Source organism: Macaca nemestrina, chromosome 2, assembly GCF_043159975.1.
Source record: "Macaca nemestrina isolate mMacNem1 chromosome 2, mMacNem.hap1, whole genome shotgun sequence".
Taxonomy (NCBI): Eukaryota; Metazoa; Chordata; class Mammalia; order Primates; family Cercopithecidae; genus Macaca; species Macaca nemestrina.
In genome coordinates this window covers 145,438,653-145,461,433 of record NC_092126.1, presented here as the reverse complement: position 1 = coordinate 145,461,433, position 22,781 = coordinate 145,438,653, and the positions used below count along the sequence as shown (strand labels likewise).

Here is a 22,781-nt window from a genome sequence, read left to right as displayed (position 1 = left end):
AAGGCTTTGCTTTCTATTTAGTTGTGAAATGAGAGGTGAAGACACTTGTGATGGTAAATAGGTAAGACATAGGAACTGAAATTTGATGATAAAGTAAATGCATCAAGTCATTAGGAAGTATATATGCTTGTAATGTTGTTCCATACTATCTTGTAATGTTGTTCTAGAAGCTTTATCTGAGTTACTTAATTATAGCCTCAAATAATTCCATGAAATAGGTACTTTATTATTCTCCTTTTATAGGTGATAAAACTGAGAAGACTTGAGAGAGCTTTAATTAGCCACTGTAGAGAATGGAACAAATAACTAAGAAGGCACCTAGAGTTTGCAGGGCAGTAGTGAGAAGTCAGTTGCACTGAAGCTGATAAAATACTACTAATATCATCTTCACAGCTGTATCATATTCTCCAGCAGCATTCAGGGTTCCAGAGCAAGGTCCAGAGAAAGCTGGAAACTAGACCCCGCCCAGGGTTTACCCAATTGAGTTTAACAGAATCCCAATGAGGCTAAAGGAATAGGCAAAGGTAATGATGAGCCCTGGAGAGAACGCTGGGTAGGGAGAGAGAAAAAACAGAAGGGGAGCAATAGAGAGAAGCCACAGTGGTCAAGGGCTGGATAGCTTTGGGAGATTGTGTATGCTATGGGGAGCTACCAAAAGACAGTTGGAAGAATAAAACGCTGTGGACAGATGGTGAGTTGTCTGAATTCATGGCTTAGAGATTGTTCTACTTGATGGTTCGATCATAGCAGTGAGGTGTGAGTGGGTATTAAAAATAAAGAGAAGGTAACACTTATGTTAGTCAAGGAACTGAGAAGCCTGTACAGGAAAGCACCATGAGTTTATAAAGAAGATGGCAGGCCTTTGAATAAAGAGGAAGACAGATTTTACACTTCAGGAAAAAAAAAAAAAAAATGAAAGCCCCAGAAGTCGTCTGTTGCTGGCTGACAACTAAGTTAGGATGTCCCATTGTGTTTGGAAATAAGGTGACAAATAAGGGCTGAAAATAATCTAGCATGAGTCTAAAGGGGACATTGAAGAGTTAAGAAGATGCCAATTGTACCATCCAACCCTAAGAATGTCAAGTGTAGTGTAATGAACAGTAAATACCCAATTGCAAGGGCTACAAAGGAAAAATAGTTCTCCAGGGAAACCCAGTATTTGGTCAGTACAAAGCAGGGCTTTGAGTCGGGGAGTGAGTTCTCAGGAAGGGTCAATTAAGAGGATACCATGGAGAGGATGGGGAGTGTCAGAGAATAGGTCATAGGAAAGTAAACAGCTCTACGAAAAGGAATGTGGGAAAATGAGGTGCCCCAAAGAACTGTCATTAGCTGGCCTACCATAACTGGGAATGTAAGGATGGCAGATTTCGCAGACAAATTTTCAGACTAAAATTGATGCAAGAGGAAAACAGCTCAGGTCATCAAAAGGAGAGTAGATAAACTGTCGGATATTTATACAATGAAATACAACTCAGCAATAAAAGAATCTACACATGCAATGACACAGAGAAGTCTGAAAAGCACTATGCTAAGAGGCTAGGCATTGAAGGTTGTTTACTTATAAATTTATGATATTAAAAATAAAATAAAGTAAAATCCTAGTTAAATAAAGTAAATAAATAGAGTAAAATAAAGTAAAACTATAGTTACAGAGAGCAGATCCACAACTGAGTCCTCTTGTGGTGGGTAGGATTGACTGTGAGGGGACATAAGAAATTTTCTGTGAGGATGGAGATGTTCTGTGTCTCAATAGGGGTGTGGGTTACATGTGTTTTGGCATCTGTCAAAATTGAATAAACTACATATCTAAGACCTATGCATCTCAATAGATATCAAATATATATCAATTTTAAAAATATCTCCAGCTGAGTGCAGTGGCTCGTGCTTGTAATCCCAGCACTTTGGGAGGCCGAGGCACGCAGATCATCTGAGGTCAGGAGTTCAAGACCAGCCTGGCCAATATGGTGAAAACCCATCTTTACTAAAACTGCAAAAATTAGCTGGGTGTGGTGGTGGTTGCCTGCAATCCAAGCTACTCGGGAGGCTGAGGCAGGAGAATCATTGGAACCCAGGAGGCAGATGTTGCAGTGAGCTGAAATCGCACCATTGCACTCCAGCCTGGGCGACAGAGTGAGACTCTGTCTCAAAATAAATAAATAAATGAATAGTTCCAAAGCCCTTTAATAATCTATTTTGATCTAAGTTCTTTTGCTTCTAATGACTTGCTGCCTCAGTGGTATGTTGAAAATTGGTATGTTGGGGGTTGATTGCTGACAACTGCCCCCAAAATTGGAAACACCGATACCCTACGGTGGTTGCATAGAACTCTGAGATTTATGGATGTGATACTGTTTGTTTGTTTGGTGGGTTTATATAGTAGATGCTCAACAAAAGTGAGTTGCAATAAGTTGACTGTTCTTCAATCACAAGAAAACAAGTGCTTTGTGTGATGCTGTCTTTAGGGTAAAGATCTAACATTAACTCACTGGCAATCCTTGGATTATGCTGGTAAGAGAGTCAAGAGGCTTTGCTTGAAATACTGATATATGCTACTATCATTGTTTTTTAGATCTGTGGCATTTTTATGTTGACAAGATTAGCATCTTTGCTCTCCCTTCTCTGTAATTTATGGTTGTTCTGACAAGGAGATTGCAGGAGTTACAATTAGGTCTGAGTTTATGCTCAGTTATTTCTTTTGTTACAGTATTTACTTTCTTAAATATCAAACAAGTATATTTTTGCCCTAATAAAGAAAATATAATTTTGTATTTGCAACTAAACATAATTTATTGAAGTTATGTTTCTAGGAAAAAATGGCTGCATTCAGAGTTGCCAAAATTGACCATATTGGGAAGCATAAACATTTTTATATTGGTAGCTACACTACCTCACTGTTTTACTTATTTTACTGGAGAAAAAGGAAAATCCTGTCTGTCAGTTAAAGGAAGCTAAGTAAGAAAAAGTTATTTTAAAAGTAATAAAAATATATATCATAAGAAAAAATAGAGTTTGAGAGGCATCCAGGAATTACAGAGCTTTCTTAAGGTACATTAAAGCATGGTAGAAAGAAAGCTAGACTCTAGGTGGAGTTCTGTCACCTACTCTACCCGTGTTTTTGGAAAAGACACAAACTCTACATACTTCACAGGATGCTGTCAGCACCAAACAAGATAATATATCTAAAAGTGTCCTGTATATCCCCCAAATTGTTGTTAATTTAATTATTTAGATAGCATGGGAGCAAGTAGATAAATCAAGCACCAAAAGAATTCTGTTTTATTTGTTTTTCTGATCAGTTTCTGTCCTATGATCCAATACATCATCTAACCTCCAACTGTTCTTGTTCACTTTAGAATATGATAAGTACTTTAGTTCAAAGCCAAATCATTTTTTATTTAAATATAATAACTCAAATATTTTGTAATTTAAAAAGCTTGGACTGGAATATTTATGTAGACTTTAATTCTAGCCGTTGGTGCTGACATCCAAAAGGAAGGTAAACATGTCATCAGTTTGGTTCCTCATTTATGCCATACCTAGCAAATGGCCGACTATGTAATAGATATTTGAAGCTTAATGGTATAAATTAATGGATAAACAAATGAACAACTGAATGAATGGTACGCAGAAGTTATAGCACATGGTGGCAATGAATACATTAGGTGATTAATAGGAATCATCAGGTTGTTTGAACTGGTCACCTCATATTTCATTATCTGGCCACCTCCTACTCATTTTGAAGGCCCAATACAAAAATATCTTCCACTAGAAAGCTTCACCTACCCCAGGTAGAAAGGACTCACTTACTCAGAACTGTGTCTATACCACTGTAAGAGCACCTATCCCACTGCGTGACAATTAGCATTGGCAGTCAACTCCGATAGCCCTAGCCTTCCTAGGGCAGGGGCTGTGCTTTGCGAACACACAGACCCTGGGACAATGCTCGATACAGAAGGTCTTAATGAAAACTTAAAGAGTCAGTTTAATAAAAGAGTGCTTTACATTTTCTTCGAATTCCTTTTAGAAGAGGAAAAGAGAACCTGTCAATCAAGTCATAAGCTCAGTAGACTTGGCAAGGAGAAAGAGTTAAACAGGCAGTCTTAGTAGAGCTGAAAAGCTGCCTCGACCTTTTTTATTTTTCTCCTACATTTCAAACATTTGGGGCTGTCATTACGCAAAAACTTAGCACAAACATCTTCATTTGTATAACAGGAAAAGCCAGTTTGTGTTTTCATTCTGTAATTCTTGACTTACATTAAGATTATAAAGAGAGCCCATTCAATGGCTCTTCCCTTTCTTCCCAAAGCTACAAAGACTCCCAATTACCTTTTGGTCATTTTCCCAAGGACATGGAGACTAAATTAAAAGAAAGTGAGCTCCTCCTCTTTCCTTTAGATTATAAATTCTTTGAGGGCAGAGTTTTCTTGTCTGTTTTGTTCACTGTTCTTCCTCAGCACTTAGAACTATGCCTGGCACAGAGCAGGTACTGTTGTTTGGATGAAAAAATATTTGATAAAAGCTGAAAGTTTTCTCATTTGAAAAAAATCTTTGTGTCCCATTCTAAGTATTAAAATGATAACTAAATGGAATTGCAGAAAATTAATTAACAGAAATCCTAAAAAGATATGTATTAAATTTCTTGTCATATGCTTCATTGATTCTTCTTATATCCATTTAAACTTGAAAATCGTATCCAGGAGTTTGAATTGTCCTAAATAAACTCAAGAAAATAAAGACAGTATCTTCAGCTTTATTGGTTTTATAATCTGTGTGCAACTTGATGAAGTTTGTTTAAAGAACTTTTTATTGAACGGGAAGGTTTAAGCATATTTCTTAATACTTCTATTGTGTAGCTTAAGTGTTTTTATTTTTCTTGTAAACATATAAAATGCAACTATGCAGTGAATCCACAAATGATCTGAGTCCTCTCAGTTTACTTAGCCTTTCTGATTGTGTTTCCTCTAGCATTACATTCAAAGCAAGGTTGATCAATATAAAAGTCACGAACCTAGCTATGTGGCTCCTGCACAGTTTATGGAAATGAATTCCAGGTGAAACTTTACAATAACCTGTTGTTGTAATTGGAGATATTAAATATAGGATATCTATCCTGTTGTTGCTATACATTGCACAGAACTGCTAAGTTAATACATTGCAAAAATAACTGCAATGGCAAATTTAAATTTTCTAACCATTTGGAATATTCCAAATATACCAAAAGTTATCTAGGGAAAAAAGTAATGTATATTCATATACCCACCACATAGCTTCAGTTTGCCATATTTGCTTCAAATTTTTCTTAAAGAACTTGATCTTCACAGATAGAGCTGAAGCTTTCTGTGAACTGTACAATCAATCACATTTCTCCCCCACTGAACTTCCCTTCCTGAGGGCCTACTCTCCTAAATTTTGTGTGTATCATTCTTATGCATAGTTTCATTCTTTTACAAAATGATTTCTCTCTGAAGGATATAAAACAACATTTTGCCTGTTTCTTTAAGCTTTATATATACACCACATTTACATTATGCTCAGCACAGAATAAGGACCCAATAAATGTTACTCTATTTGATATGCCACATGCTTTATTTCCTCTTAACGTTGCATCTGAGACTTAGCCAAATTGATACACGTAGTTCCAAATAATTTGCTTCAGCTGTGTTCTTGGGCTCTGTTGTGTGAGTATGCCACAAAGCCAATCAAGTCTTTCCTATCTGAAAGTGCCCTTTTCTTTTTCCCATTTCTTTCCTTTATTTTTAGGGGCAGGGAGACAGGGTCTCACTGTGTCATCCAGGCTGGAGTGCAGGGATACTATCACGGCTCACTGGAGCTTCAAACTCCCAGGCTCAAGTGCTTTTCCCACTTCAGCCTCCCAGGTAGCTGGGAATACAGGTGACACTACGCCTGGCTAATTTTTTTTTTTTTTTTTTTTTTTTAAGTAGAGATTAGGTCTCACTAGGTTGCCCAGACTGGTTTCAAACTCCGGAGCTCAAGTGATCCTCCTGCCTCAGCCTCCTGACTAGCTGAGATTACAGGTGTGAGCCATTGTACCAGCTTGAAAGTGCCCTTTTATTTCTCTCCTGCAGTGACCGCTGACACCTAGCCATCAACTAGAGGCTGTTCCTCTACTGCCACCCCCTGCAGCCTGCCTACTGGTTTTATAAGGTACTGGGTTGGTGTAAAGTGATATTTTTCTGTGGTAATAGGAGAAAACTGTTGGTTCTACTTAATAGACATAATATTAGAGGTCTTAAAGTGATTAAGTATGCAGACTATGTAAATCAAATAAATAAGTATATGAAAGAACAAGTAAAAGAAAGACCTTCTAACAAGCATATTTGTATATTATTTTTAATACAAATAACGCCATAATTAAGTCTATTTGTATTTCCTTGCTCACATACCAGTGAGTTTTTCTTGAATCATAGTTAATAGAATGGCTAGGTTGAAAATATGCATATTTTTATTTACTAGATACTACAAAATTGCTCTGCAAATTGGTTTTAGCAATCTATTCAGACAATAGGGTCTAAGAATTTCCCTTTCTAAGCATATTTGCCAACACATGTTATTTTAAGAATTTAAAATGTTTTAGCAGTCTGATAGGTGTGAAACATTATCTCAATGTTTTTACATAAATTTCAACAATTTCTAGAAATGTTGAGCATCTTGTTAACTTCTTGATTGGTCAATCCAATCTGCTCTCTTCTGGAAATTGCCTGCTTGAATTTTTTGTCTATGTTTCTATTAGTTATTGTCATTTTCTCTGTTAATTTGTAGGAATTCTTTATAAATTTGAAATACTGATCCTAGGTTGTTTATATATGTCACAAATATCTACCCCCAGTCAGTAACTTTACTACCTTTGTTTATAGTATTTTTGGTTGACCAGGACTTTTATTTATTTATTTGTTTGTTTGTTTTAGAGATAGACTCTCTCTGTCACCCAGGCAGAGTGCAGTGATGTGATCATAGCTCACTGCAGCCTCAAACGCCTTGGCTCAAGCAATCCTTCCCTTTTCAGTCTTTTGAGTAGCCAGGACTACAGATGTGTTCTACGATTCCTGGCTAACTTTTAAATTTTTGGTAGAGACAGGGTCTCAGTAGAACATGACATTTTAAAATGTTAATGTAGACCAATTTATCAACTCTTTTATTCAGGTTCTGTAATTTTATTTTTCATTTAAAAACCCATTCTCCATTCTGAGTGTATAAAAAGTTACATATTTTATTTTTTAGAAATTAATGTTTGCTTTATATAATTAGGTATTAACCTACATGGAACTGATTTTTGTGTACTTGAAATGTACAGAATTATTTATATGTTCTACATGCATAGCAAAGGACTCCAGGTTATTTATTTACCCATCTATTTTTTATTCACTGATTTCTAATGCCACCTCTACTATGCATCCCATTTACATTTGCATGTAGACAGGCAAGGTATTTTTTTTCCTGGATTAAAAAATCTAGATCAAACAGATAGTAGGTTATTTTAGTCAGCTCAGGCTGCTATAACAAAATACTATGGGCAGCTTAAACAACAGACATTTATTTCTCACAGTTCTGGAAGCTCTGAAGTCCAAGATGAAGGTGGCAGCAGCTTGTGTGTCTGGTGAGTGTCTGCTTCCTGGCTTGCAGATGGCTACCTCTGGCGGTGGCTGTGTCCTCACATGACTTTTCTAGGGTGTGCTCATGAAGAGAGAAAGCAAGCTCCTCCTCTTCTAGTAAGGACACAAATCTCATTATGAAGACACCTCTCTCATTACCTCATCTAAACCTAATTATTCCCTTCAGGCCTCACCTCTAAGTCCCATCACATTAGGGTTTAGGGCTCCCACTATATGAACGGTGGGGAGAGACACAAACATTCAATCCATAACATGGATATTTAATAAATGTTCTTTGAGTCGTGAAAAGGTAATTTAAACTGATTCCCTGCAGCAGCCTATCATTTAGAAGTCTTTTAGTTCATCTCTTCCCTCAATGGATATATTGCTAACCTTAGTTATAGAGGAGTCATATTACTGTGCATTTAGCTTATAATATTCCAAATATAGACATCTGGGGAATCAAAAAGAGAAGAAGAGAAACAATATTAGTGTCTTGAGTGACTCTGTCTTCCCTTTCCTGAAATGAATATAACCCAAAGGGTCATGAACAGTGAACAGGGGGACATGAAGTAGCCGCGCCTACAGTGGGTATGTTTCTGGGAGACTCTGTCAGTGTGAGCATCTTGCAGTGTGTTAAGTCTAGTTTAGAAATACAGTAGTCCATTCTTATTGTGGTTTTGCTTTTTCATGGCATCACTTACCTGTGGTCAACTGCAGTCCAAAAATATTAAGATATTTTGAGAAAGAGAGAAAGAGAGAGAGACCACATTCACATAACTTGTATTACAGTAGATTGTTCTAATTTTTCTACTTTATTATTGTGGTTGTTAATCTCTCACTGTGCCTAATTTGGAAATTCATCGTAAGGTATGCATGCATGGTAAAAAAAAAAAAGCATGGTACAGTATATGTACAGTCTGGTAAAATGTATGGTTTCAGGCATCCATTTGGGGTCTCGGAATGTATCCCGCCAAGAATATGAGGGCACTAATGTAGTATCTTTATTTTTTTTTATTTTTTTTATTTATTTTTTGAGACAGAGTTTCACTCTTGTTGCCCATACTGGACAGCCTCCGCCTCCCAGGTTCAAATGATTCTCCTGCCTCAGCCTCCCAAATAGCTAGAATCACAGGCATGCACCACCACACCCAGCTAATTTTGTACTTTTAGTGGCGATGGGTTTCACCTTGTTGGCCAGGCTGGCTCAAACTCCTGACCTCAGGTGATCCTCCCTCCTTGGCCTCCCAAAGTTCTGGGATTACAGGCATGAGCCACCGCACCTGGCCTACTGTACTATTTTTAAATACTATTTTAGTGCATAAGATTGTATACACAAATCTATTTACAATGCACTTTATGTCCAGCTTAATGGATTTCTAAGGGCAATTTTACTAGACATGGTTTTCACCGTAACTACTGACTTTAAATCCTAATTTCTGAGTCAAACATGGCTCCACTATAATCAATGTGTCAATGGACCACCAAAATACTGCTTTATCTTGAACAAGAGGTACAGATACAAATAAAACAGTTTTTAGTATTTCCTCATAAGCAGTGGTGAATGGGGAGATGCAAGGGTCTGCCATTAGATCAGCATGTCTTGGTTCTCAAGGTAAACATAGGCATACCAGGACACTACAAATCTGGAAGCACTGTTTACCAGCGACATCTGGGCAACAGTTTGGCCTTTTCCTCCTGGATGAAAATATGACCTGTTGACACTGTGTTCATTTCAAGAACCATGAAGTACCTGCAATGGACTGAGTGTTCGTGTACCTCCCACATTCATATGTTAAAAAACTAACCCCTGATGTAATAAGACTCCCACCACCTTTGGCAGGTAATTAGGTCATGTGGGTAGAGCCCTCATGATGGAATTAGTACCCTTTAAAGGAGAGACACACAAAGCTTGCCCCTTTCCCTGTCTCTACCATACGAAGATACACTCTGTAAACAGGAAAGGGATCTTTACCAAGAACATGACCAAGATAGCCCCTTGATCTTGGGCTTTCAGCTGCCAAAACTGTGAAAAATAAATTGTGTTGTTAAAGCCTCCCAGTCTTTAGTATTCTGTTATGGCAGCCCAAACTGACTAAGGTAGTGTCAAACATTATAAAGTCACAGAAAGGGACACACTAAATTTAAAAGAGTTTGACTCTACAAAGAAGTGAGTTTCTCAAAGCTGGAGAGAACTGCTTTGCTCAGACAGCGGCCCTACTGAGTAATCCCTTTAGAAACAGGTGACCAATCAAAGCTATTCAGGTACTGGCTGCAGCTGCCAATTCTCTGTGTGACCAGCTCACTTTTGATATAATTTTGTTTATTAGCTTATTATATCAGAAACTTAATCTAACTTAGTCGGGTGTGGGGTCTTATCCAGACAATTTATACCTTACCTGAAACACATCATTGGATTATTTCTGCAATGGTAAGTATAATCAGAATAACTTTACTGTCAATTTATTATACCATAAAGGTTTGTCTACTTGAGGAACTGAAAGGAGAACTCATTCTTTAAAGCATAAGAAAAATGTCCTTGCGGACTTAATTGTAAGATGTTAGCTCTCACAGACATCTCAGAGACTACCAAGTCCTACAAAAATTGATAAAGATCTGAAAAACAGAGACACTGAGCAGTCCAAGGTCATCCTACTAAGAGGCAGAGCTGGTCTTGAATACAGATTTTCGAAATCTTTGTGCTGCTGTTGGACCCACAAACCGAATGCCAATAAGCAAACCAGAACCTATCAATGTAGCTATTTTCTTCCTAAACAATTTACTACCTCAGGACATGGAGACCTAAATCTTTATGCTCCTGAGAGTTCATACTGAAGGACACAATAACAATGATGTGAACTGTGATTATCTGTACAACTCACTTATAATTTTTTTAAATGGACAATGGCTTTAATTTTAGTTCACTAACTGTATTTTCCCAGAGTTATTTACTGTCTCAGAGAGTACCAGGTGTTACATGGACACTCAGGTCTCAACAACATGGAAGTAGGACGTGCAATTTTTCTTGAAGATTATTAAAATCATAGTGACAATAATAGGACATATAACAATATAACGGCTAACACATATTGAGTGCTTACATTTAGTATTAAAGTTCTATCTAAGTACTTAATATGTATACATTTATTTAATTCTCACAACAAACCTATGTGGTAGGTATTATTTACCTCTGAGGAAACTGAAAAATAGAGGAGTTATATACTTTGTGGAGAAAGGATTTGAATCCAGGAATCCTTCCTTAGAATTCACACCCTTAGCCATTCTTTACTGAAATAGTCCTACACAAAAATAAGGAGAAGGAATACAGACCTCTTCCTTACCTTTCTGAATGTAGAATTTTAGTTCAGTAAAGAGGCAATTTGATAACCAGATTGCTGGTACCATGAAGGAGTTAATGATGCTTCTCAGGTGGAAATTTCCTGTGTGGGAGTAATTCACACTCTGGAAAAATGTGGCCCAATATGTTAACATGATGAGCAAATAAGTTCTATCTATTGAGGTGTCGAGGTTGACATATTACTTAGGATATTCTCTATACCCTGCAGATAGCAGCATCTGTATAATGTAGTCGAAATAAATAAGACTTTGAGTGTATGGGAAAGATAATCACATATCACTTTACATATAAACATAAACTTGTCTGCTGTACCTGCTTGTCACAACTCGAGTTCTAAAAGAAGATGAGGCATTTCCAAAGAGCATCTGCCTCAGCCACTAGCTTTATTGTTTCAATTACAGCTGTTTCCCTCTCAGATGTCAGAAATGCCACCACAGTTGACAGGACCCCCTTCAAGAGGGAAACAATATATGCTCAAGTTCTCAAAAACTCCCATGAGTATAAGAAGAAGGTCCAACTAGTGTATAAAGAGGGGTAATATCATTTCCATTGTCATTAAAGATGTCTATTCTAAAATGCAATAATTGTTCCTATGTTGGTGAAAGGGTAGTCAATATATTGTTGAAGCCAATACAGATAGATACAGAGTCTTGGAGATGTATCTCAGAAACTTTTCATTCTGGGGAATTGGCAGTTAAGAAATGATTCCCAATACAGGAAACAATTCATGCTGAAGGCCACATGACATGTAGTTGTGTGAAAGCAGAAACTTCTTTGCTGAACAAAAATGGAAAAGCTATTAAATAAATATGGTGCATCCATGTGAAGGAATACTATGCAATAACTAAATGTCACACTTAAAAAGTGAAAATCAGGGAATAGAAAACTATAAATATAATATGATTTTTGCAAATTTTTGAAAAAATTGTGTTTTATTTATAATTGGCAAATAATTATTAAACATGTTTCTGGGCTATAGTATGATGTTTCAATGAATATATATATTGTATAATGACCAAATCAGTATAGTCACCAAATCCATCACTTTAAACATTCATCATTTCTTTGTGGTGATAACGTTAAAAATCTTCTAACTACCTTGAAATATACATTACATTGCTATTTGCTATAGTCACCCTACTCTGTAATTAAACATCAGCACTTACTCTTTTTGTTCAACCCTAATTTTGTACAGTTGACCAACCTCTTCAGGTCCTCCCTCCCATCTGCTCACCTCAGCCTCTGGTAACCAGTATTCTACTCTCTATTTCTATGAAATAAACTTTTTTGGATTCTACATATGACTGAGATCATGCAGTATTTGTCTTTCTGTGCCTGACTTATTTCACTTAACGTAATGTTCTCCAGGTGTATCCATGTTGTTGCAAATTACAGAATTTCATTCTGTTTTATGCCTGAATAGCATTCCATTGTGTGTGTGTGTATGTGTGTGTGACACACAGAGAGAGAGAGAGAGAGAGAGAGAGAGAGAGAGAGGGAGCAGAGAGAGAGAGATCACATTGTTTTATGGCTGAGTAGCATTCTATTGTGTGTGTGTGTGTGTCTGATATATCTATATCTATCTGTCTCTCTCTACATATATATATCACATTTTCTTTATTCATTCATCTGTAGATGGGCATTTACATTGATCCATATCTTGGATATTGTAAATAGTGCTGCAATAAATATGAAGTGCAGATATCTCTTTGACATACTGATTTCATTTCCTTTGAATATGTACCCAGTACTGAGATTGCTGGATCATATGACAGTTCTATTTTTCTTAAAAATCTTTATATTGCTTTCTATAATGGCTGTACTAATTTACATTCTCACCAACAGTGCATAAGAGTTCCCTTTTCTCCACATTCTTGCTAGTACTTGTTATGTTTTTGTTCTTTTGATAATAACCATTCTAACAAGTATGGGGTGATATCTTCTCTGGTTTGATTCGCATTTCCCTGATAATTAGTGATATTTTGCTTTTTAAAATGTATCTGTTGGCTATTTGTGTGTCTGGTTTTGATAGTTGCCTATTTTGGTCTTTTGCCCATTTTTAATCAAGTTATTATTATTTTTTGGTACTAATTTGTTTGAGTTCCTTATATAGTCTGGATTTTAACCCCTTGTCATTGCATACTTTGAAAATACTTTCATCCATTTTGTAGATTCTGTCTCCATTCTGTTGATTGTTTCTTTGGCTGTGCAGAATCTTTTTAATTTGATGTAATCTCATTTTTAATTTTTGCTTTTTGTTGCCTGTGCTTTGAGGTCTTATTTTTAAAATCCTTGCCAAGTTCAATTTCATGAAGTGTTTCCCTTATGTTTTCTTCTAGTTTCATAGTTTGAGGTCTTTCATGTAGGTCCTTAATTCATTTAGAATTGATTTTTGTATATGGTGGTAGGTAGGGATCTAGTTTCATCAGTCTGCATGTGGATATCCAATTTTCCCGGCACCATTTGTTAAAGAGACTGTCCTGTTCCTAATATGTGTTCTTGGCACCTTTATAAAAAATCAATTATCTGTATATGCATGGATTTATTTTTGAGCTCTCTATCATGTTCCATTGGTCTAGGTGTCTGTTTCTGTGCCAGTATCATGCTGTCTTGTTTACTTTGTGGAATATTTTGATGTCAAGTAGTGTGATGCCTCTAGGTTTGGTCATTCTGTCAAGACTGTTTACCTATCCAGGATCTTTTGCATTTTCAAATAAATACTAAGATCTTAAAAATTTTTTGTAGTCTACATTCTCATTTTCTCCTCCTTTTATCCTTCTTCCCTTTTCTTCCCCATTTCCTCTATCAAACATCAGAAAGATACATTGGAGGAAGTTAGGTTACAAAAAAAAATCAAAATGGTGAAAGTGGTTTTCTGTAAATTAATTGGTCATTATTATTTCACCTTAAAGATGTAAAATTTGAGAATATGTTAAACAGATTTGCCCAAGGAATACAGAACTACTAAGCCTGGGTGGTGCCATGTCATGCTTCTTCCTGCCTACCTACTGAATTTAATCCTCCGATTCCTCAATTGTAAAAGGATGATCTTTCTGAGCTCTTCAAATACTGATGTGACCAAGTCCAGCCTGATACATTTGTATGATTTTCACATTTGCACCATGAAAAAGTGTGTCAAGTAAGTTAACAAGGTAATCGAATTATGTTAATAGAACTATCAGGCCTTTAATGTGTATGTATGTGAAAACAAGTTTGAATTGAAATGAATTCTTTTAAATAAATGAGCAGATCTAAAAATGCTTCCTTCAGTCATTTATTCATTCACTTGCCATGAATTTATTGAGCACCTTTGGTGTCTCAGACCTTGTGCTTGATACTAGGGATGGAAAAATCAGTAACATAGGTCCTACTCTCAAGAAGTTCACTGTCAAGTGAAACCTCTGTCTCTCTCTCTCTCACACACACACACACATGCACACACACGCACACACACACACATTAAAGCTACACACATACTGTGGTAATTATAATGATAGTTATGTGCCCAGGTATTAGAGAGGCAAACAAAATATTAACACAACTATCCAGCCTGTGAAGAATTTTTGGAAACAAGAAGAGAATGTCTTAGTGAAATTACAGAGTATGAATAGTTATCTAAAAAGGGATAAGAAAGAATATTCCAAAGACAAGAACACTCTGAGTTTAAAGTGAAGAGTGGCAAGTCATGAGTTTGGCCAGTTGGAGTAGACAAGAGAGAAACATGTTCACCTGTGAAAAAATTCAGACTTGAATCACTGGAGAGAATTGACAAAATCTCAAAGCAAATGCTTCTGTTTATCTCCACTTTTATTTTCAACAGCTGCTGGAACTCTGTAACGGCTTTATAAGAGACAGCCTTTTGTGGGTCAAGCCATGATCCTATAGACCAGTTCGTGTAAAGATAGAGAAAATTAGGGCAGTGGTAGCACGGATAGAACAGAAAGGATAAATCCAAAAAATAATTAAATTAATCTACATTAATCTAAAGGTATGGGCATTTCAAATATATACACATCCACAGCTTAGGATACAATTTTAGAGAGTTCAGATATCTCAGAGCTCATCCTAATAGTCCATTAATCCTCATTGAAGGTTCCTTTGTCTGCAATAAGTAAAACTGTGATGAATGCCTATGGAAATTAGTTGGAATTAGTTTTCAGTTGAAATTATTATACTAGCATTGCTTTTAAGCACTTAATAATTAAGATGGCCTACTCCTCAAACTACTGAGTAAAATTTTATTTTAGATAGGATTTCTTAGGAAATAAAAGTATTCTGCTTTTCCTATAAAAAAAAAGATTCATTATTTCATTTTCCCAAGGTACATACAAGCTTGGAATTCCTAAGGCACAAAACAAAACACATAACTGATGCATGAAAAAGCTAAATGAATTTGCACGAGGTCGTCTATGTGACATATATTTAATACCTTGTTAAGTGAGGACTTGCTAAGTCCAAAACTATAACTGTAGAACACGTATGTAATTGAGTAAGTGGAGAGAGATATTTTAATCTTTAAGTCATAGGTGTCAACTCTATGAAATGTACTTTTTAAATATCACACACAATATAGCTTTTATATGTTTTACTATGACAAAATTGAAAGTTATATTGATCAAATTTTGCATTCTTAAATAGCAAAGATGTAGAATTGAAATAAAGAAAATATATGGATGGCCATATCATTTAGTAGATGTGTGGTTCAGATTTTCAGCATATTGGATGCCAATAAAAAGTGACAGTGAAACCACCAAACGACAGCATATAGTTACTTCAATTTTGATTATTTGGCCTTTGACTATTTCCTCCTTGACTCTATCCACATGACCAAACTATGGATAGGGGAAGGAGTGAATTACTGTAATTAAAAAAATAGGCTAAAATTATCAGCATTGTGAAAGAGAAAAATAAGAAAAGTGAAAATTGATAATTTATAAACTGAGTATTTCATGAATAACCCAAATTTACTCTATGAAACTTTTAATTTAATTACACAAAATGGTAAGAACATAAAATCTCTTTAAAAAATTAGTAAGTAAAATGATAATAAGTGATGTTCTATTTATTGACTTTATGAGGGTTACATGAGAATGTTCATTTTGAGATTATTTATTGAACTACATGCACTTTTCTATACTTACATTAGCTTCCTAAAGACCTTTAAAGTCTGAATACATAATGAAAAGTAAATAGGGTTACAAGGCCTTTGCAAGGTGTAGATCTTACTTGAAGAATAAAACTCTGGAAGAGTTTATATCTAGCTAAGGCAATGACTCAAGTTCAAAAATTTATTCTTTGAAGTGCAATTATAAAAAGAAGTTGTCTGAATGGGTATATGACAAACAACTACTATTTGGGGAACTTAATAGATGTGACTTTCCTGTGATCAATGGAACAGTCAGTGCTTTCTAATAGAACTTTCTGTGATGTTGGAAATTTCCTTTATCTTCATTGTTCAATATAGTAGCCACTAGCCACATCCAGCTACCGAGCATTTGAAATATGGCTTCTGTGATTAAGAAATTGAGTTTTAAATTAAATTTAACTTAAATTTATTTACATCGAGTAGCTCTCTGTGACTAATGGCTACTGAACTGGACAGCTAGAGTAAGCAAACTGAGATCAAATGTTTACCTTTAATTTTAAAGTTAATGAAGTTGTACCTATTGAAAAAATAAAATAAAATTCCACTTTTTGATTTCCAGGGTCCCCAGTTTGAAATGTCTTGTTACTGCTGACAAGACCTGCATGACTGACCATTTGCTCCCTAAGAGATGAAACTGACATCACTTTGAAGTTCAAAATGACACTGCCAGTGAGCTTTACTTTAAAATGGAACAATTGCTTTCTAGTTAAAGGGATTTCTCAAAAGGTCTAAAGATTTGCTGTCATGAAAATACATGTTCTGCCATCATATTTTTTTCTTTTTCATTTTCTAAGCAGTAACAGGCTACAACTGTTAGAAAGTTATTTAATTTTTCTTGAAAATATTGGGATACTAATTGCAATGTTTCTATGTAAAGCTCCATGAAGCTAGAAATTTGCATGTTAATAGCCAGCTGAATGCAAAATGCAGTTCTTCTAAATGCCTTCCATAATACTCACTGTTTGATTTTGTTTCCCTACTCTGACCTACAGAGTTGTATAGTAGTATGTAGTAGTTACGAGAGTGTATTGTAATGCCTACTTAACTTTCTGTATTCTTCATCAAACTGTAAACACATAAGGGCAGGAGCTGTATCTTATTTACTGTACACAGAGTTTATTAATATTTGCAGGTTAGAATGAATGAAATAAATCACAAAGATCATTAGGTTAACAAATATAGAAAAGTGAAAAATGAAGGGCAGGTATTAATCTCATTTAAATTCACTTGATTACATACACAAGCACCAACATGCTCCTCTATTGTGCCCATGGCACATGTCATTTTAGAGACCTCTTAATTTATACTGTAGAAGAATGTGATTATGTATAAGAACTCAAAAGGGAGGGCTAGAAAACAAGAGAGAACTAATAGATTGCAAGCCCAAGGCAAAAATGTAAGAGCTGGAGATTAGAGTTACAGGAGGAACACTTTGTATGCTTGTATGTATAAATACTTTCATAGTACAGCAGGTGTCTACCAGACTTTTCTAAAGGAGCCAGATAGTGAGTATTTAAGGTTCTGTGGGCCATAAGGTCTCCATTACATATTCTTCTCTTTTCTTTATTTTTCAAAAAAAAAAAAAAAACCCTATAAAATACAAAAAATATTGCTACATCACAGATTAAAACAGAAGTAGGCTGTGGTCTTGATCATCTTGATTTGGCTCACAGACCATAGTTTCCCTACTCCTGACATAGAAGATTGACGTTATTGTTGTGAAAATTTTAGTGATTTGGTTTTTTTGGCCTCAAAGAAGAAAACTGTCACATGATGTTTTGCATTTAAAATTCTACATTCACAAAACAAAACAAAAAAACAGCCAATGGCCAATTCAACCTTGAAGTCAATTTGGAAATGATGTTTTGGAAAATGTTGATTTAGAATTCAGATACTCCCACAACTATGGCTCCAGACATTCCATGTTTAAACAGGAAAAAGAAAGAAGAAAAGGAAAATAGTCAAGAAAAATTAATCAGAACAATATTGAACCTAGTTACAGATGGGTTTGCAGGTGGCACAGGCAACGAGTAATAAATGATCTCATTAATAAAGCCAGACATTTAATAACAACAGTAGTCCACATTCTATAGAATGCTCAAATATCTGAAAATGCAAGTTCTGTACAGAAAAGGATATCTCCTATATGCACGAGGAGCCTCATTAAAGTGGAAGAATCCTTTTTGTAAAGTCTCATCACTATTGCTAGCTATGAAAGATACTGTACCCCATGTCCAAATGTTCTTTTTTCTTTTTGTGTAGTTATTCTCCACATCATAAAATGAAATACTTTAAAGGGAGACAATGTGCCTGTTCTTTGTTCTGCCTATAAAATCAGTACATAGGCCAGGCACCGTGGCTCATGCCTGTAATCCCAGCACTTTGGGAGGCCGAGGCAGGCGGATCATCTGAGGTCAGGAGTTCGAGACCAGCCTGGCCAACATGATGAAACCCCACCTCTACTAAAAATACAAAAAATTGAGCATGATGGCACGCGCCTATAATCCCAGCTACTCAGGAGGCTGAAGCAGGAGAATTGCTTGAACCTGGGAGGCAGAGGTTGCAGTGAACCGAGATCGTGCCACTGCATTCCAGCCTGGGCGACAGAACGAGCCTCCGTCTCAAAAAAACCATAAAATCAGTACATTATTCTCCAAATAATGTGCGATTAGTAGATATTGTTTCAAATGAACATGTTATACCTTCTAAATGTAACAAAAGATAATTCTTTTATTTTTCTGGCTTATCGAGTGAATTATCCATTTACATGTTCATTGTAAAGGCATCTTAAAGGTTTAACATGAACTTACTAAAAAGCACTTAAACAGCATATACTCTTCATTTCAATACCTCCAACCATATACAGTATTTGTATATTTTAAGTACAGAATAGACAGTCTCCTAGAGAACCTAGGTTTCAAAAAACACAGTGAAGTGGTTTTAAAATAACTCCTAATTTTGAGAGAGGTAAATGTCTAGGGGGAAGAAAAGTGTTACCCACTGAATAAAAATTAAAGTAGTTAACAAGAAATGCATCTTATTTAAAATTTTTCCTCTTAGAAAGTTCAAATTGCTAAAGTGGTTAAGGTGGTACATAATTTTTCTTTTTGAAGAATTTTGTCCAGTTTGACAAGTAAATAAATGTTTAACTCTCTTTCTTCTTTTATTGCTGCAGAAACAAGAAATAGAAAATAACTGCAGCACGTTTATGACATTGGTTCCTTTCTCCACATGAAACATACAATGAGAACACTTTATAGCTGAATTGTGCCTTCGACTGAATAGAGGATGGTGGACTAGCTTGGGTTTTATGGAATTGGATAATTTGTCATAGTTTCTGCCCCTGGAAAAATGATAACCCAAAGGAAAACAAGTGGAAAAACTTTAAAAAATAGTGATACAATACACAGCTGATATTTTTGGTTCATAGAATACTTTAAAGCACATAATTTACAAAGCAAATTACTAAATTATAAGAAATGCTGTCATCATCAATAAACATTCACAGAGCTTCAGGTTTTAACACAAAGCATTCCTCTTACTTCAGGTGATATTATTTACGAAAAAATTACTTGGAGATCGCTCCACGGTTATCACACTCTTTTCTAACCCCCAATGCCCTATTATTATTTACTATTATTAGTTATTATTTATAAATACATATGAATGTACAATTAATGAAAACATCCTTTATGTATAGCATATAAATACATTTGAACTTTATTTTCCCCTCATATCCTGCAATATAACACCACCAATAAAAGAGTATCTAAATATTAATTGCTCCTGTCACAATAGTGGAAATTAGAAGAGATAAGTTTTCCCAAATCTGAGTAGATAACCATGGTTAGCTGATAACCATTTGTCCATTTATAGAATTATAGTGACAAAATCCAGCTGATAATATTTAGTTTGCTTATTATGTAGTGGCAAAACGTAATGTCTTTTTCTCACCCATTGCAAGGGTCACAGCTGACACCACTATAACAAAACACAGGTGAACAAGAAAAATGCATAATGTGTTTATTTAACAAAGTTTTAATGATGTGGGAGCCTTCAGAAATGCAGTCCCAAATCCAGAGAAAATTTTGCATTTGTATGCTAAGTCTGAAGAAAGAAGTCAATAGTTGTGGAGAAATGTGATTTGACGAAAAGAGTATGACCTAATGATATAATAAACTGAAGAGAATTTAGCAACGCCTGTCTCTTCACATTCTTCTCAACCTTTCTGTCTAGCATACCTTCCCCCCATATAGGGAAGAACAACTATCAGAAAAGGGTATTCTGACCTATTTTCAGGGGAGGTAGGTCAGAATGACCCTTTTAGGTTTTATGGCTTGCTGTGAGGGAAAAGAATTCTAATTTCTATGAGCCGCCTTGGGAGAGAGGAGAGCTGGAGAAAGGAGAGTGAGAGAAGGTCAGAGGGGCCTTCCTTCTGAGGCCCTTCCAATACCCTTCAGTTCAAAGTACTCTGCATACCAAGACACCATATATTGGGGTATAATGTTCTGAGTCCTAGCAGTTAATAATATAATATTTTTCAAAAAATCTAGAGAAGGAAAGAATTTATTTCAGAATGATACTAACCAGCTTTTTAAAGTCAAATTTGAAAAGGATGCCAAAAATTATACTGATTTTTTTCTTCAGATAATTGTGAAGTTCTACTGTGACTTCTCTTTAAAGATGAAAAAATAAAATAAAAAACGTGAGCTGGGCATAATGGTGTGCCTGTAATCCCAGCTACTTGGGAGGCTGAGGTAATGCAGGAGGATCACTTGAGCCCAGGAGTTCCCAGACTAACTTGGGAAACATAGTCAGGCCCTAGCTCAGAAACAAACAACAAAAAACTTCTACAATGCATAAATTTGCTTTCAACATCAGTATCTGTTCAGTTGGAGGGGAAATTCTAAAAAATCTCATAAATATTGGTACAAGAGCCTTTCTACTTCCCTCTCTTCAAAAAATTAGTAAACTGTTAGGTTACAAAAACTGAAAAGTCTGGGTTTGATCAACACAGGTCTCTAGATGGAAGTTATTCTGGAATAGTTGTGCCTGTCATACATTGTCTTATTCCAACATCTCCTGAAGTTGTCATTTGGAAAACTATTAAAAAGAACATAGTTTCTCTCAATTCAGTTGATATTTTAAGATGATGTATATATACTTTGAATTTAATTTTTTTGTCTCTGTCTTATATGCTAACTTAAATTCATTAAACCTACACCAATCTTAAAGGAAAAGCTGATATTAAGCAATTTCTTCAGTACTCTTTGGCTATAACTCTTTGTCTAATTTAAAAACCTAAAATTAATGCTGGACCGTTTCACTGCTGTGAAGACTAAAATTACTTTTGGATATATTCATTAAGTATTTTCTATATTTAGGTTATAGAGTCTCAATCTTTTTTTTAAATTTATAAACCCTCTTTAAGTATATTTTTGTTCTAATTGTCAAACTAACCACTTATGCCCTAAATAACATCAGCGAAAAAGAATTACTTCAAAAAATTTGTAATTCAGGTGAGCAGTAATTGACCTATGGCCATCTGCTGGAAACCAGACAAGATACGGATTTGGCCTTTCTTTTCACAAGGCAGAAGAACATACTAAATAGCAAATATCGTAGACCACGCATCTATCCTATTTTGACATTAATACCAAGGAGTTTATTTTACATCGGTTGCCTTCCATGTTACCTGTCTCGAAATGTTAGGCTATCTAAGCTACCTTTCTTCCAAAGGAGCTCTGAGACCTTCAGGGAAACAAAGTACACTTTAATCTCTTCTCCTCTTCACTATCCACACACTTTCCTGAAATCTGAGATTAGTGCTCAAACTAAGAGAGAAGAGAGTGAAAAAACTCATTACTCTCTTTTCCTAAATCTTTTAAATATAAAATCTGTGTTACATTACTTAGTTAACTTATAACACCCTCACTTTGCAGGACAGGTAAAAGAAAAAAGTAGTAAAAATTTTTGAAATAGAATCATAAACTAAACATTGCCTGGTTCAATCTTTGATTTAAGAGAACTTCTCTATATAATAGTTGTTATGGAGTCAAGACTCTCTAGACACTCACATACAATTATTTAACTTTTTTTCCATGGGAAGCAAATGGTATTGACCAAACATTATTTTTTCCCCCTCAAAGAAGAAGTACATGATTTTATCTGGGTGTACTTTCCCAGAAGATAATTCTTACATATAGTACCAAAATAAAAGAACATGCAATTTTTGCAGACATCCTTTGAAAACCGTCTTTCATTAGAAATAATGTTAGCTTCATTTATGCCTCCTAAGGTGCCAAATATAGTAAGACAGTTGTAATTCTTTATCACCATGGGTCCTGGAAAAACTAGAAATGGCGTCAAATTACTTCATTTTTGACCTTGTTATGGTCCCTAGAAAACATACAAAGACTCCTCTGCAAGGCAAATACATGCCTATGTGTCTTCTCACAGTCGTCGGAACAATTTAGGTCTTAAAGCTAAAGTGGATAATACTTGTAGACTTGTAGGAATCTCATCCTCAAGTAGAGAACTTATAGAAGTGTGAAAAACGCCATTTATTGCTTTGTGGTTTTTGTTTTCTGAGACAGTGTCTTACTCTGTCACTTAGTGCAACGGCACAATCAGAGCTCATGGCAGCCTCAACCTCCCTGGGTCAAGT

The 22,781-nt window shown here is 35.5% G+C and overlaps 1 long non-coding RNA gene across 1 annotated transcript in view; it reads left to right on the top strand.

Annotated features, from left to right (window-relative positions):
- The window catches only part of LOC105477637 (uncharacterized), a 165,825-nt gene extending 146,317 nt beyond the window's left edge, over positions 1 to 19,508 (top strand). The window contains exons 3-4 of the long non-coding RNA XR_984856.1: positions 16,674 to 16,783; positions 19,290 to 19,508. This is a non-coding gene — a long non-coding RNA (uncharacterized lncRNA). The remainder of the gene's footprint in view (positions 1 to 16,673; positions 16,784 to 19,289) is intronic.
- Positions 19,509 to 22,781: the final 3,273 nt, after the last annotated feature.